Genomic DNA, 15,632 nt, shown 5'->3' with positions numbered 1-15,632 from the left:
GACACCATCATCTGAATCAAGATAATGAACATGTCCATCACGCCCAAAGTTTCCTCCTGGTCTTTTGTAATACATCCTACTGTCCTTCTGTGCCTCCCATAAATCCTGCCTCTCTATCCCTAGGCAACCACTACTCAGCTTTCAGTCACTATAGATTCATTTTTTTTCCCTAGAATTTTATATAAATGGAATAATAGAGTCTACACTTTTTTGGTCTGGCTACTTTCCATCAACATTATTATTTTGAGATCCATCCATGTTTTTGTGTGTGTTAATATTTAATATTTATCATTTTTTTAAAAAAATTTATTTATTTTATTATTTTATTTATTTATTGTTTCTGGCTGCGTTGGGTCTTCGTTGCTGCGGGCGGGCTTTTCTCTGGTTGCGGCGAGCGGAGGCTACTCTTCGTTGCGATGTGCGGGCTTCTCATTGCAGTGGCTTCTCTTGTTGTGGAGCACGGGCTCTAGGTGCGTGGGCTTCAGTAGTTGTGGCTCTCGGGCTCTAGAGCGCAGGCTCAGTAGTTGTGGTGCATGGACTTAGTTGCTCCACGGCATGTAGGATCTTCCTGGACCAGGGCTCGATCCCGTGTCCCCTACATTGGCAGGTGGATTCTTAACCACTGCGCCACCAGGGAAACCCAATAGTTTATTTTTATCATTTTGTAGTATTACATTATATGGATTTACCACAATGTGTTTGTCCATTCACCTGTTAATGGCCATTTGGGTGGTTTTCAGTTGGGGCTATTACAGATAAATATGCTGTGAATATTTGTGTGGACATACGTTTTCATTTCTCTTGAGTAAATACCTAGAAGTGGAACGACTGGAACAAATTGGTAATTTCTTAACTTTTTAAGAGGCTGCCAAACTATTTTCCAAAATGGTTATGCTGTTTTACATGACCACTAGCCAGTGTAAGAGGTCCAGTACCTCCACCTCTTGGCCAACACTTGGACTTTTAGTCATTGTAATAGGTGTGTTGTGATATCTCATTATGTTTTAATTATTAGTCCCCTAATGATTCATGATGAACATTTTTCATGTGCTCTGTGTATATCTTCTTTGGTGAAATGTTTGTTTAAATCTTTTGGCTCTTTAAAAATTGGGTGATTTGCTTTCTTTTTAGTGAAGATATAGATTTCTGTATGTATTCTGGACACAAGTCCTTTATCAGGGGTATAATATTTAAATACTTTTTCTCAGTCGGTGGCTTGCCCTTTCATTCTGTTTAACAGTGTTTTTCAAAGTGCAGAAACTGAATTTTGATGAAATCTAGTTTATCAATTTTTTCTCTCATGGCTTGTGCTTTTGGTGTTGGCATCTAAGAAATCTTTGTGTAAACCAAGGTCACAAAGATTTACTCTTATGTTTACTTCGAGAAGTTTTTGTGATTCTACTTTTGGTTGCCTCTTTGATCCAAAATTTAATTTAGGAGAGTATTTTGAATTTTTTTGTTTTAAACTGTTATTAATTTTAGACATTTTTGCGATTGAGGCCTGTGCAGTTTATACTGTAAAGGAGTGAGGCTGATAGGGGTTGGGAGGCAAGGGAGTGTGGATGGTAGAAGGTGGAAGAGGGACAGGAGTGCATAAAGTACAATTTTTGTCTAGATTGCATTTTTGTTCTACTGCTTCCTCTCTTTCTAGATACCAAACTTCTCATGTTTATACTGCACTAAATCTTTCTTGTTTTATTCCTCCTCTTTTCATAAGTCCTTTCTCTCTCTCTCTCTCTCTCTCACCCACACATCCATCCAATCTGTCAGAAAACCCTATGTGTGCTACCTTCACAGTACATCTAGAATCCATCTGCTTCTCGTCATCTCCCACTGCCTATCTCTCTGGTCTAAGCCACTGTCATTTTTATCTTTTATTTTGCAGTAGACTCCTAACTGGTCTCACAGTTTCTACCTCTGCCCCCTTCATTGTATTCTCAATGCAGCAGAGTGATTCTTTTTTTTTTAAAGGCTTATTTGTTTATTCATTTTGGCTGTTTTGGGTCTTCTTTGCTGTGCACGGGCTTTCTCTAGTTTCGGTGAAAGGGGGCTACTCTCCCTTGCAGTGCAGAGGCTTCTCATTGCAGTGGCTTCTCTTGTTGTGGAGCACGGGCTCTAGGTGTGAGGGCTTCAGTAGTTGCAGCATGTGGGCTCAGTAGTTGTGGCTTGCGGGCTCTAGAGCACAGGCTTAGTAGTTGTGGTCCATGGGCTTAGTTGCTCCGCGGCATGTGGGATTTTCCAGGACCAGGGCTCGAACCCGTGTCCCCTGCATTGGCAGGCAGATTCTCAACCACTGCACCACCAGGGAAGTCCCCAGAGTGATTCTTTTAAAATGTGTGTTAATATCACTCCTCTGCTCAAAACACTCCAAAGATTTCCCATCTCACTCTGAGTGAAGAAAAAAGTCTTCAGGTGGCCCTGAAGCCCTACATGATCCCTGGGGTCCCAGGTTCCTCTCTTATGCCGTAACTATCTTGCTCATTCTCCTCTAGCCCTGCTGGCCTCCTTCCTGTCCCTGGGACATGCAAAACTGCCCCTGCCTCAGGGCCTTTGCATTTTCTTTTGTTCCCTCTGCCTGGAATACTCTTGCCTCCTTCAGGTCTCAGCTCAAATGTGTTTTTCTTAGAGAGGCCTTTCTGGACTCCTCTCTACAAAGTACTAACTGCCTCCCTCTTACTTTTTTCATTTCTCATGAGCACTTACCTGACACATTACACAGCTTCTTATTTTTTTTGTAGATCTTTTTACAAAAATTTTATGTTGGAGTATAGTTGATTAACAATGATGTGTTAGTTACAGGTGTAGAGCAGAGTGAATCATTTATACCCATACAAGTGTCCATTCTTTTTCGAATTCTTTTCCCGTTTAGGTTATTACAGAATACTGAGCCGAGTTCCCTGTGCTATACAGTAGGTTCTTGTTGATTATCTATTTTAAATATAGTAGAGACAGCTTCTTATTTGTTGTCTGCCTTTCTTTCCTTGCAGAATATAAGTTCCCAGAGGGAGGGAACTATGCTTTGTTCACTGCTATTCCCATAGTACTGAGAGCAGTGCCCGGCGCATAGTAGATGCTCAGTAACCACCTGTTCAGTGGGTGCATGAGTGTGTCCTGTCTGAAGGGGTAACCTCCATGAGTGGTTTCCTTAGTCATTTGTAACAGTCTAGAGAGATTTAATAAAATGAAGTCCAGTAAAAGGTAATTGTGTGTGTGTGTGGTGGAGCTGGAGATGGGAACAGGGATGCGGGGTGGTGAGGGAGGTACAGATATTGAATGTTCCACAAAGCCATATATAATGTTAAAAAATAATAGCTAGGTGAGAACTGTGTTTGAGAATAAATAATTTTGGAAGTAAATAAGTCTGGTTCAGTTTATCAGTTCACTGTAGTTTTTATTTATTCAACATGAAGAGAAAAACATCACAAAGCAAGTGACCCAAAATAGCACATTTTGTGCATTTCTTCAGCCCCTTGGCAGCATCAGGCAGATGTGTTCACTCTGCACTGACTTGTGTGTGAATCTCCCGGCTCTTCACCCGCAGCTTTTTGACCTGGGACTCGGCAATGTCAGCCCGTTCCTCGGCCTCCTCCAGCTCGTGCTGGAGCTTGCGGAATCTGGCAAGATTAGCATTGGATTGTTCCTCCTAAGAATAAAGTTGTGAGAGTTAGACTTTGTGGTTCTCATTGCACTTTTCACAAACAGGATTATTTCCTCAACTCAGATATTTTCTTCTTACGGTTTGTTTGTCATATGTGATTTCAAATCCAGACAGAAGTTGTAACTTCAATTACATTTTTTATTCTAAAGAATGAAAGAGGAAATAGTTTTGAAATGGAAGAGACGAGCTCATTATGTCAAACCCATGTATACGTGAAGTCTATTTACGATGTATGGACTGAGTGGAAAGGAAGAAGAGACCCATGTGCGCTCGCTCACAGAGGTTAGACAATAAATGTAAGGTCAAATTCTAACTTCGGGAAAATCCCAGTTGAAATGTTTTTGCCATATATTTTGACTCTGGTATACAGAGACGCTGCGGGTGGGGGGATGGGGATAGGAAGAAAGTATGCCCTTTGTTGGTTGGACTTACTACCATTCGTGCCTCTCCCTTTCGTGTTCCCTTTTCTTACCTCTTTCCCACTCCATTGTGTCTGGAAGAGTGGGGAACAACCAGGAAAAGTGAAGCTGGATAACCTTCCAACACATCCTAATTTGCTACAGCGAATGTGCAGGGATAAGTCCCTGCTGATGACAGTGGTAGTGAGGGAAGGAGTCAGCTGGGGTAAAAGATTTCTGTTTGGCTTTTGGGAACAATTGATTTTGTGCATTTCTAGAGGGAGAGGAATATTTATCATGGTGTTAGATTTTCTGCTTGATATTCTTTGCAGCTATCAAGTAAGGTGGGTTATTTGGAATTTTCTTTTTTTTCCCCCAACCCCTACAAATTGCTTAATAATAAAAATATCTCGTCTTGAGGTCTTATTCTATAATTAGGATTTGGGGGTAAATTCATATTTATATCATCTCTCTTAAAATAAGAATGACATATTCTTACTTTGTCTCTTTCTTTCTCATTAACACATTCTCTTAATATACTTTCTACCCCCAACGAAGTTTTCTTCTTCCCTCAAGGGCTTAAAGATACTTACAGCCTCCTCAGCTTGTCTCTTGTATGATTTCACCTTTGCCTGTAATTTATCTACCAGGTCTTGCAGCCTGAGAACATTCTTGCACTCTTCCTCAGTCTGGAAGCTTGACAAAAATGGTCTGCATTGAATCCAACAAAATCAACCCACTACAGGTGGTGAAGTCAATCACTTTGATATGATGGCAGGTGGGCCTGGGATAAATGTGGTCCACTCTGAGGCTTCCTTCATAGTATTAACAGTAGCCACTCTTGTTAAATGTCCACTGTGTGCAGGCACTATATTGGAGAGTTATACACGTCTCTAATCCTTACCTCCCTACTCTGGTGAGTAGATGTTTTTATTCTATTTTACAGGTGATGAATTAAGGTTGAGAGTGTTAGGTAACCTATCCGAGTTTTAAAGTAAGAGGCCAAACTAGGACTAATACCAGTTTATCTGTCTTTGAAACCTGTATTCCTTCCTCACTTACACGATTTTCTAAAGGCCTTCCTGATTTTCCTAGCTTAGGAAAGGGTCTGTGATAGGTGATTGTGTCATTTGCCCCTTATGTATATCAAGTTAACATGTAGCTATTTGTGAGTACCACATAGTCACCAGGTTTTCAATTTCCCTTTGTGCAGGAAGTCTGGATATTCTAGAAAGCTCTTCCCCTTACCTGGTAGGTGAGTTCCTTTACTCTTCTCTCGTGTTTCCGCAAACCTTTAACAGCCTCAGCATTACGTTTCTGCTCACTTTCAACCTACCTCTCCTTCAAGCTCACGTACCTACAATCAAGAAAGATACTTATATAGTCAGTCTTGGGGGATGTTAATTAACTCAGGACCTACTGACGATATTGGGTGGCTGTCCCCAGCCACAGGATAAGGATGGGAGTCAATAAACAAGAAGAGAGAAGGATCGGGGAGTGCCGTTTTCACTTCCCGGATTCAGAGAGATTGAGAGACCCACACTGGCCTCCAGCTTCTGGATGTGCTTCTTGCCGCCCTTCAAGGCCAGCTGCTCAGCCTCGTCCAGGCGGTGCTGCAGGTCCTTCACCGTCTGCTCCAGGTGCTTCCTCATCCGTTCCAGGTGGGCGCTGGTGTCCTGCTCCTTCTCTGTCAGCTCCTCGGCCATCATGGCCGCCTGGTTAAGTTCACAAGAGGCATCAGTGGGCCACCCACCCCTCCTATGCAGGCACACGGAGGGTGCTGTGAGGCTGGTACTAGGCACGCTGATGCTTTCCTCCTTCCCGCAGCCACCACTGATGCTGCATGGTTCCCCTCCCACTTTGCCTCTGCTCAGGCTCCGTCTCCTTCAGTCTCTCCGGAAAGCCACCACTGACTGAATGCAGGGGTGAGGAGAGGAAACCTACTTGCAGGTCCCAAAGGGGCGGCGTAGAAGCCCCTTTCTTATCTCCAGACAGCATCTCTGATAAGAAAGAATGGAGTGCACATCCGTGACGGCCTTCTTGGCCTTCTCCTCTGCATTTTTGGACTCCTGGATAGACTTCTCCACCTCTGCCTGGCATTGGGCTATGTCAGCTGCCAGTTTTTTCTTGGTATTTATCAGGCACGTGTTCTACAAGAAAAATTAGATAAGAGGTTCGGGCTACATTTGGACACTTACAACGATTGGAAGGGAGAGGGTTGGGTGGGGAAAGAAGTCAAGCTCGAGAACGTTCCATTTCTTATTTTTCACACAGGTGAAAAAAAAATTAAAAAGACTTTCATTTTTGATAGGACAGATATCCCAAAACAGGCCCGAGAATTGTACATAAAAGAAGTGAGTAAATGATAAATGTGGACATTCAAATATTTGAGGAAGGATAAATTATTTAGTTAAAGGTGCTGGAACAAGGAAATGGTTGACATAACTATGTGAAATGAAAAATAAGTCTCATGATCAAAACATTGTACAGAGTTGTTAGGTTGATGACAAACGAGAAAACATTTGCAATGTGCATTACTGAAAAAATATTTCCTTCCTTAATATGTAAAAAAGACAAATCATTAAGAAAAAAGGGCAAAAGTACAAATAGCTAAGACACACCAGAAGAAATACAAATAGCCAACAAATACGACAAAAATGTTCCACCTCATTAGTAATCAAACAAATAAGAATTTTTAAAATGAGGCATTTCCAACCATAAAATCGGTGAAGATTAAAAAAAATAATAGCTAAGCACTCTCACTTCTTTTCCCCATGGGAGTAAAAATTGGGACAACTTTGTTAAAGACCAATTTACAACATATCATAAATGTCTTTGCTGTTTTGACCATGAATATATACTTCCAGGAATTTACTTACTTTTAGGAATATTAAGGAAATAGTAATCATGGATATATATGAAAATTTAGTTATGAAGAAGTTAGTCATACAATCTTCTAATCCTAAAAATTTTTATTGGGAACAGTCTAAAAATATCCAACCGTAGAAGACTGATTAAATAAATGTGCCATAATACACAACTAAAATGGACTGCTTTTCTGCCATTAAAAAACTGTATCATAGAAAACTATTTTAAAATATAGAAATATGTTCACAACACGTTGTTAAATGAAAAAAAGTTGCAAAAGGATTGATCACGTTTACAAAAAATAGCATATTTATGTATAGAAACAAGAACCTAGAATAGGAGATCCCCAAATTGCTAACAATATGGTTGGTATTTTTCTAGTTTTTTGGCTAATTCAAAAAATAGTTTTTAAAGCAAGGAATTTTGGGGGAATTCCCTGGCGGTCCAGTGATTAGGGCTTTGTGTTTCCACCACGCAGGGTGCGGGTTCGATCCCTGGTTGTGGAACTAAGATCCCTTATGCCATGTGGTGTGGTCCAAAAAAATAAGAAATGAAACAAGAAATTCTTTAACTTTCCTAAAAGTAATTATTTCAAAAGACAATCCTAATTTTCTAAGCTTGCAGCTTAAATGTTACCACCTCTGTGAAGCCTTTTCCAGCCCTTTTATGCAATAATTTGTCATGCCTTGCTCTGATTTCCCCATGATCTTTTATCTTCAGATAAAAGAAAGCTCAGCAATCTGTCCATCTAGAGACCAAGTTATTCCGAGAACTAGGCCTAATGAAAGTTTGTCTTGACCACTAGCCTGGAAGGAGTGGTGGGATCTCCTCGCCATCAAGCCTGGGTCCTGCCTGCCTCCAGGGTGGACAAAGAGTGGAGTGAGGACGGACACACGTGGGGGTGAAGGAGCTGCATGTGGTCACTGGCCTCCAGCAGCTCGCGCTCCGCCAGCTTGCGGGTGCGCTCCGTCCGCGCCAGGGCCACCTTCCTCTCCTCCGGCTCCTCCAGCAAGAGGCCATTCCTGCGCTCCACGAGGGCCAGCTGCTCCTTGAGGTCCTCGTTGCTCCTCAGGGCGTCATCCAGATGCAGCTGGGAGTCCTTCACGAGAAACCAGGGGTGAGACCGGAGCCCAGGGCAGGCTGAGGTCCCGCCAGGTCCTCCAGGGGCCGTGCACTCACCTTGAGCTGGCTCTGGACTGAGCACAGGTGTTTCTGGGTCTCTGCCACCTGGCGGTTGGAGTGGCCCAGCTGAATCTCCATCTTACTGAGGTCTCTCTCCATCTTCTTCTTCAGCCTCAGAGCAACATTCCGGCTCCGGATCTCAGCATCCAGCACGCTCTGCATGGCCTTTGCTGCCCGCTGGCTGTTTCTTTTCAGCTGCTCGATTTCTTCCTCCTTCTCAATGATCTTGTGGTCAAGCTCAGATTTCAGCTGGTTCAACTCTAGCTGGACACGCAAAATCTTGCCCTCTTCATGCTTCAAGGAACCCTGATAAAAGTAAAGGAGTGATTGGGATTGCCGGGGGCAGCCACCTTCTTGAATGAGGTTTTTCATCCCCATTATGATAAAAAGGGTATTATTAGGCTCATTTTACAAATAAATAGAACAGTACTCAAGAAGGTCAAAGAGTTTGCTCCCAAATTGTTAATAGTAATGAAACTAGAACTGAAGCTTTGTTGTTAACAATCTTATGTCTTGAGGAGGACAGAACATCATTTTCAATTAGTAAAAATTTTGATTACTGTGTCTTTTTAAATAGTGACCATAAGTCAGGAGCCAACCTCTTCTCAAAAAAGACAGAGAAAGACAGAGGAATTGCTCTCCTGTTATCCTGCATAGTGCAAATTTCCCTAGACCCTCTTAAGCATCCGCCCCTCACTGGCCACAGCTGGTGATAGCATCAGGATCCTGCACTCTTTGGACCACACAGAATTCCCAGCAGCCAAAGATGACCGTGTATAACTCTCTGTTAAAACTAAGGGATTCTGAGCTGGCTCTCAGGATGTTTGGTGATTGATTTCTTGCTTTCTGAGAGGAAGACCTTGAGGACATAATGAACAAGTTGATTTATTCAATAGGAGAAATACGATGGACTAGAGAACACCCATGAGGCGAGGCAGCAGAGAGCAGCTGGTCCCCACCAGGGCGGGGTTGGGGCTGGATTCTTCCCATTGGAGACACAGAGCCTACTGCAGGAAGGGCCACTGGGGGTGGTCTAGTCCCCTTCCTCAGCGCCCCGCCCTCCTTCACATTCCAGATACGTGCCTCCATCTCTTCCAGGGCATCCTGGAGGTCTGACTTTTCTCGCTGCACTTGCTTCCTGGTCTTCTCCACTTCCTGAAGATTCTTGCTCATTTCCGCAATCTGCATGGTTAAGTCGGAAATCTCTTCTGCAAAGGACAGGCTTGATTTAGGCTGTTTTCACAGGCTCTGTCTGATAGCACAGGCATTTGCCAGGGAATTTGGGGATTGGTGATTCATTCATGACTTTCATTTAGGAGAGGACAAATACAGTGAAACCTTTCGGGGGAGGTGTCGACAAGACACAGGTTTGTGGCCTCACCTGAAGATGCGGAGGGAGGAACAACAGAACACCTGTATAACCCTAAACCTTCACACGGTACACAAAAGGGTCACAGAGAGGACCGGGGGAGACTACTGTGGAGAAAATACATAGAATCATGGTTTCAGAAATAGAAGGGGCTTTAGAGGGCATTGGGTCTGGTCTAGTTTTGTAGGTCAGCGGTCTGAGATCCTAAGGGATCTGGTGACAGGATCAAGGACAAACAGCCATGTAGAGACAGAATCCATGGAAGATATGTTCTGTAGAAGAGCACGGAGCTTAGCAGCCAAGCAAAAAAACACTCTGTTCTCAAGAACAAGGTTTGGCTCTGACTATACCTTACATTGGGGAAGTTTGGGTCTCAGGGAAAACTGAGTAGATGTGAGGATTTTGTGGGGCGTCGGGAAGGAGGAGGCTGTGGCCAAATGGGGGAGGTGTGACCAGAAGAGAAGGGGGGCTGTCACACACCTGTGATAGGGAGAGAGCTGAGGGCTGTCACACCCCTGTGATGGGAAGACAGCTGGGGGCTGCCACATACCTGTGATGGGTAGACAGCTGGGGGCTGTCACATAGCTGTGATGTGGAGATGGCTGGGGGCTGTCACCTACCTGTGATGGGGAGAGAGTTGGGGGATGTCAGGCACCTGTGGGGCGGAGACAGCTGGGGGTTTTCACATACCTGTGATGGGGAGAGACCTGGGAGCTGTCACATACTTGTGATGGGGAGACAGCTGGGGGCTGTGACTCACCTGTGATGGGGAGAGAGGTGGGGGCTGTCACCTACCTGAGATTGGGAGAGAGATAGGGGCTGTCACCTACCTGTGATGGGGAGAGAACGAGGGTCTGTCAGGAACCTGTGATATGGAGACAGCTGGGGAGTGTCACACACCAGTGATGGGGAGAGAGCTTTGGGCTTCACACACCTGTGATGTGGAGACAGCTGGGGGTTGTCACATAGAAGTGATGGGGATAGAGATGCGGACTGTCACATACCCGTGATGGGGAGAGAGATGGGGGCTGTCACCCATCTGTGAAGGGGAGAGGGTAGCGGGCTGTCACGCAACTGTGATATGGAGACAGCTGGGGATGGTTACACACCTGTGATGGGGAGAGAGCTTGTGATTGTCACATACACGTGATGTGGAGACAGCTGGGGGTTGTTATATACCTATAATGGGGACACAGCTGGGGGCTGTCACATAAATGTGATGTGGAGACAGCTGGGGGCTGTCACATACCTGTGATGGGGAGAGAGCTGGGGGCTGTCACGCACCTGTGATGTGGAGACAGCTGGGGGCTGTCACATACCTGTGATGGGGAGAGAGCTGGGGGCTGTCACGCACCTGTGATGTGGAGACAGCTGTGGGCTGTCACATACCAGTGATGGGGAGAGAGCTAGGGGCTGTGACTCACCTGTGATGGGGAGAGAGCAGGGCGCTGTGACTCACCTGTGATGGGGAGAGAGATGGCGGCTGTCACACACCTGTGATGGGGAGATAGCTGGGGGCTGTCGCTCACCTGTGATGGGGAGAGAGATAGAGGCAGTTACATACCTGTGATGGGGAGAGAGCTGGGTTCTTTCACACACCTGTGATGGGGAGAGAGATGTGGACTGTCAAACACCTGTGATGGGGAGAGAGATGGGGACGGTCACACACCTGTGACGGGGAGAGAGATGGGGACTGTCAAACACCTATGATGGGGAGAGAGCTGGTTGTTGTCACATACCTGTGATGAGGAGACAGGTGGCGGCTGTAACATACCTGTGATGGGGAGAGAGCTGGGGGCTCTTACTCAGCTGTAATGGGAAGAAAGATGGGGCTGTCACATACCTGTGATGGGGAGAGTGCTGGGGGCGGTTACACACCTGTGATGGGGAAGGAATTGAGGGCTGTCAGGCAACTTTGATGAGGTAACAGCTGGGGGCTCTCAAATACCTCGGAAGGGGAGAGAGCTGGGGACTGTCACTCACCTGTGATGGGGAGAGAGTTGGGGGCTGTCACATACGTGTGATGAGTAGAGAGATGGGGACTGTCAAACACCTGTGAGGCGGGGACAGCTGGGGGCTGTAACATACCTGTGATGGGGAGAGAGCTGGGTCTTTTACTCACCTGTTGGGAAGAGAGATGGGGGCTGTCAAATACCTGTGATAGACAGAGAGTTGGGTGCTGTCGGGCAACTGTGATGCAGAGACAACTGGGGGCTGTCACATACCTGTGATGGGGAGAGTGCTGGGGGCTGTCACTCACCTGTGATGGGTAGAGATCTGGTGGCTGTCACGCACCAGTGATGGGGCGTGACCTGGCGGCTGTCACACACCTGTGATGGGCAGAGTTATGGGGACATTCAAACACCTGTGATGGAGAGAGACTTTGGGTCTGTCACATACCGGTAATGGGGAGAACGTTGGGGGCTGTCAGGCACCTGTGATGCGGAGACAGCAGGGGGCTGTCACATACTTGTGATGCGGAAAAACCTGGTGGCTCTTACATACCTGTGATGTGGACAAAGCTGGGGACTGTCACATACCTGTGATGTGAAGACAGCTGGCGGCTATAATATACCTGTGATGGGGAGAGACCTGGCGGCTGTCACACACCTGTGATGGGGAGACAGATGGTGACTGTCACATACCTGTGATTCGGAGAGAGCTGGGGCTGTCACACACCGGTGATATGGAGAGAGCTGGGGACGGTCACACACCTGTTACGTGGAGAGAGATGGGGACTGTCAAAAACATATGATGGGGAGAGAGCTGGTGGTTGTCACATACTTGTGATGTGGAGACAGGTGGCGGCTGTAACATAACTGTGATGGGGCGTGAGCTGGGGTCTCTTACTCACCTGTGATGGGGAGAGAGCTGGGGTCTGCCACTCACCTGTGATGGGGAGAGAGCTGGGGTCTGCCACTCACCTGTGATGGGGAGAGAGATGGTGGAAGTCACATACCTGTGATGGGGAGAGAGCTGGGGCTGTCACACACCTGTTATATGGAGAGAGCTGGCCACGGTCAAACACCTGTAATGGGGAGAGAGATGGGGACTGTCAAACACCTATGATGGGGAGAGAGCTGGTGGTAGTCACATACTTTTGATGTGGAGACAGGTGGCGGCTGTAACATACCTGTGATGGGGAGAGAGCTGGGGCTCTTACTCACCTGTGATGGGAAGAAAGATGGGGGCTTTCACATACCTGTGATGGGGAGAGTGCTGGGGGCTGTCACGCACCTGTGATGGGGAGGGAGTTGGGGACTGTCAGGCAACTGTGATGCGGTGACAGCAGGGGGCTTTCAAACACCTCTGATGGGGAGACTGCTGGGGGCTTTCACTCACCTGTGATGGGGAGAGAGGTTGGTGCTGTCACACACCTATGATGGGAAGAGAGCTTTGGGCTGTCACTCACCTGTAATGGGGAGAGAGATGGGGGCTGTCACATACGTGTGATGAGGAGAGAGATGGGGAGTTTCAAACACCTGTGATGGGGAAAGAGCTGGGTGCTTTCACATACCTGTGATGTGGAGAGTGCTGGGGGCTGTCACGCACCTGTGATGGGGAGAGAGGTGGGAGCTGTCACACACCTGTGACGGGGAGAGCGATGGGGACTGTCAAACACATGCAATGGGGAGAAAGCTGGGGGGTATCACATACCTGTGACTGGGAAGTGTGCTGGGGGCTGTCACTCACCTGTGATGCGGAGACAGCTGGGGGCTGTCACATACCTGTGATGGGGAGAGAGTTGTGGGTGTCAGTCACCTGTGATGGGGAGACCCCTGGGGGCTGTCACATACCTATAATGGGGAGAGAGCTGGGTGCCTACAATCACCTGTGATGGGAGGAGAGCAGCGGGCTGTGACTCACCTGTGATGGGGAAAGACATGGGGAATGTCAAACAACTGTGATAGGGAGAGACATGGGTGCTGTCACCTACCTGTGATGGGGAGAATGTTGGGGGCTGTCAGGCACCTGTGATGTGGAGACAGCTGGGGGCTCCCGCACACCTGTGATGGGGAGAGAGCTGGGTTTTGTCACTCAGCTGTGGTGGGGAGAGAGCTGGGTACTGTCACTCAGATGTGATGGGGAGAGAGCTGGGTACTGTCACTCACCTGTGATGAGGAGAGAGCTGGGGGCTGTCACTCACCTGTAATGGGGAGATAGCTGGGGTCTTTCACTCACCAGTGATGGGGAGAGAGATGGGGCTGTCACATACGTGTGATGCGGAGGCAGCTGGGGGCCGTCACTCACCTGTGATGTGGAGAGAGCTGGGGGTTGTCACAAACATGTAATGGGCACAGAGATGGGGACTGTCACATACCTGTGATGTGAGATAGCTGTGTGCTGTCACATGCCAGTGATGGGGAGAGAGCTGGGGTCTGTTACACACCTTTGATGGGGAGAGAGCTAGGGGCTGTCACATACCTGTGATAGGGAGAGAGCTGGGGTCTGTCACGGGCCTGTGATGGGGAGAGTGTGGGTGGCTGTCAGGCAACTGTGATGCGGTGAAAGCAGGGGACCATCAAATACCTCTGATGGGGAGTGTGCTGGGGCTCTCACGCACCTGTGATGGGAAGAGTGCTGGGGGTTGTGACACACCTGTGACGGGGAGAGAGATGGGGACTGTCAAACACCTATGATGGGGAGAGAGCTGGTGGTTGTCACATACTTTTGATGTGGAGACAGGTGGCTGCTGTAACATACCTGTGATGGGGAGAGAGCTGGGGCACTTAGTCACCTGTGATGGGAAGAAAGATGGGGTCTTTCACATACCTGTGACGGGGTGAGTGCTGGGGGCTGTCACAAACCTGTGATGGGGAGGGAGTTGGGGACTGTCAGGCAACTGTGATGCGGTGACAGGAGGGGTCTTTCAAACACCTCTGATGTGGAGAGAGCTGGGGGCTTTCACTCACCTGTGATGGGGAGAGAGGTGGGTGCTGTCACACACCTATGATGGGAAGAGAGCTTTGGGCTGTCACTCACCTGTAATGGGGAGAGAGCTGGGGGCTGTCACATACGTGTGCTGAGGAGAGAGATGGGGAGTGTCAAACACCTGTGATGGGGAGAGAGCTGGGTGCTTTCACATACCTGTGATGTGGAGAGTGCTGGGGACTGTCACGCACCTGTGATGTGGAGAGTGCTGGGGACTGTCACGCACCTGTGATGGGGAGAGAGGTGGGAGCTGTCACACACCTGTGACGGGGAGAACGATGGGGACTGTCAAACACATGTAATGGGGAGAGAGCTGGGGTGTATCACATACCTGTGACTGTGAAGGGTGCTGGGGGCTGTCACTCACCTGTGATGCGGAGACAGCTGGGGGCTGTCACATACCTGTGATGGAGAGAGAGATGTGGGTTTCAGTCACCTGTGATGGGGAGACACCTGGGGGCTGTCACATACCTATAATGGGGACAGAGCTGGGTGCTTACAATCACCTGTGATGGGAGGAGAGCAGCGGGCTGTCACTCACCTGTGATGGGGAAAGACATGGGGAATATCAAACACCTGTGATAGGGAGAGACATGGGTGCTGTCACATACCTGTGATGGGGAGAAAGTTGGGGGCTGTCAGGCACCTGTGATGCGGAGACAGCTGGGGGCTCTCGCCCACCTGTGATGGGGAGAGAGCTGGGTTCTGTCACTCAGCTGTGGTGGGGAGAGAGCTGGGTTCTGTCACTCAGATGTGATGGGGAGAGAGCTGGGTACTGTCACTCACCTGTGATGGGGAGAGAGCTGGGGGCTGTCACTCACCTGTAATGGGGAGACAGCTGGGGTCTTTCACTCACCAGTGATGGGGAGAGATGGGGCTGTCACATACGTGTGATGTGGAGACAGCTGTGGGCCGTCACTCACCTGTGATGGGGAGAGAGCTGGGGGTAGTCACAAACATGTAATGGGCAGAGAGATGGGGACGGTCACATACCTGTGATGTGACATAGCTGTGTGCTGCCACATGCCCGTGATGGGGAGAGAGCTGGGGGCTGCCACTCACTTGTGATGAGGAAAGAGATGAGGGCTGTCAATCACCTATGATGGGGAGAAACCTGGAGTTTGTCACCACCGGTGAAGGGGTGAGAGCTGGGGGCTGTCACGCGCCTGTGATATGGAGAGAGATGGTGACAGTCACACACCTCTGATGGGGAGAGAGCTTGGCG

The 15,632-nt window shown here is 47.9% G+C and overlaps 1 long non-coding RNA gene and 1 pseudogene across 3 annotated transcripts; both read right to left on the bottom strand.

Moving 5' to 3' along the window:
- Window positions 1–3,365: 3,365 nt before the first annotated feature.
- Window positions 3,366–5,514, bottom strand: LOC309653490. Of its 2 annotated transcripts, none has more exons than XR_014259220.1 (2): window positions 5,305–5,514; window positions 3,366–3,643 (listed from the first exon to the last, which is right to left on the bottom strand). It is a non-coding gene; the product is annotated as an uncharacterized lncRNA (long non-coding RNA). The 2 variants fall into 2 exon arrangements; XR_014259221.1 differs by lacking the exon at window positions 5,305–5,514 and adding an exon at window positions 4,650–4,731.
- Window positions 5,515–7,759: 2,245 nt separating this feature from the next.
- LOC309653494 (myosin-13 pseudogene) lies at window positions 7,760–8,528 on the bottom strand (annotated as a pseudogene). Its single transcript, XR_014268717.1, has 2 exons — window positions 8,104–8,528; window positions 7,760–8,023 (listed from the first exon to the last, which is right to left on the bottom strand). The product of XR_014268717.1 is annotated as a myosin-13 pseudogene (transcript).
- Window positions 8,529–15,632: the final 7,104 nt, after the last annotated feature.

Source organism: Balaenoptera physalus, assembly GCF_965194825.1.
Source record: "Balaenoptera physalus genome assembly, contig: HAP1_SCAFFOLD_375, whole genome shotgun sequence".
NCBI lineage: Eukaryota > Metazoa > Chordata > Mammalia > Artiodactyla > Balaenopteridae > Balaenoptera > Balaenoptera physalus.
The sequence above is the reverse complement of the archived record's forward strand: the minus strand, read 5'-3'. Positions and strand labels throughout refer to the sequence as shown.